This window comes from Cyclopterus lumpus, chromosome 8, assembly GCF_009769545.1.
Source record: "Cyclopterus lumpus isolate fCycLum1 chromosome 8, fCycLum1.pri, whole genome shotgun sequence".
Taxonomy (NCBI): Eukaryota; Metazoa; Chordata; class Actinopteri; order Perciformes; family Cyclopteridae; genus Cyclopterus; species Cyclopterus lumpus.
In genome coordinates this window covers 14,888,226-14,889,420 of record NC_046973.1, presented here as the reverse complement: position 1 = coordinate 14,889,420, position 1,195 = coordinate 14,888,226, and the positions used below count along the sequence as shown (strand labels likewise).

General features: G+C 41.5%; 1 protein-coding gene across 1 annotated transcript in view; it reads right to left on the bottom strand.

Moving 5' to 3' along the window:
* LOC117734484 (monocyte to macrophage differentiation factor 2-like) overlaps positions 1-398 on the bottom strand; it is a 9,882-nt gene extending 9,484 nt beyond the window's left edge. Inside the window, exon 1 of the mRNA XM_034538497.1 lies at positions 1-398. This exon is cut by the window's left edge and continues 221 nt beyond it. The gene's annotated coding sequence lies outside the window, so the exon portion shown is untranslated.
* Between the last annotated feature and the right edge of the window lie 797 nt (positions 399-1,195).

Genomic DNA, 1,195 nt, shown 5'->3' with positions numbered 1-1,195 from the left:
CAACAACCGCCACCTCTTTGTTTCTAAAGTGCCGGGACTCCTCCCGAGGGGGAACGGCGAGCCACCCCGCTGGGCACACGGTGGCGACGCGTGAGGCGAAAACTGTGCAGAGTTTTGTTGCGAGTCTCAGATGTGTTTGCAGGATGTTCCGCGGGACTGGGTTTGTAACCCCTCCTCCCCTCCCCTCCCCTCCTCCTCCCCCTTCCCTTTCCCCTACGCGGGCTGATGATAACGCACCAGCAAACAAACAGCAGCAGCTCCCGCCTGTCTCCGTGTAGTGTCCATGTTGTTGGAACACAATCTGTAGGAAATCAGAAACAATGCAACACCCGACCAATTCATTAGGAATCATTGGAGAAAGTCATTCATGTTGCCGTGGGTTAGAAAATAGTGTAAACACACACTGGCGGGCGAAAAGTCTGGCCAGGTTTCAGAAGTCCAAGGTTCCCGAAACGCACCGCTGACCCCCTGAGGGGACGCAACAAAATGGGTTTTCTCATTATTTGGATGTTTCATTTTTGATTTTGCTGTCAACTGTTGACTGATGTGTTCTGCACATTTTATTCATTGATGGAAAATGACTCCACATTTATTTAAATACTGCACTGAAGTATGATTTTCAGGTACTTACATTACTTTATTTCAGAAGTATAATATTGTGCTTTGTACTCTGCTTTTCATCCCATAGTTAGTTACTTTTCAGATTAAGACTCAACAATATGTCATACGAGTATGATATGGTTTATGAAATACAACACATTGTTTAAGATTAAAAGTGGTTTTCAACATTATTGTTTATAAATTGTTAAGACAGATTTCACCTATAAACTTCTCAAATGGTTTCACTTGGACAACTGCTCATGGCCAATCAGTGTAGTTTAAAAAAATGAAAAATAAAACAAAAGCAAATGGAAAAGGTAGAACATTTAAACACAATTTAGTGTATCAGAACTTTGCTTTTTCTTGTTTCCTCATCAGTCATCTCACAATCCCTCTGATGTATTTTCTCCCTCTGCTACACCAATAAAATTATGCTTACACAATAAAGCGTAACAATCTATTAATGTAATGTATACTATAGCAGTCACAAGGGGCATGTCCTTTTTTTACTTTATACTTAGTTGATAATGTACTTCAGAGGAATGTTTAATACTTGTTATTGTCAGGACTCAGCCAGCCGGACTCCCTCCTCAGC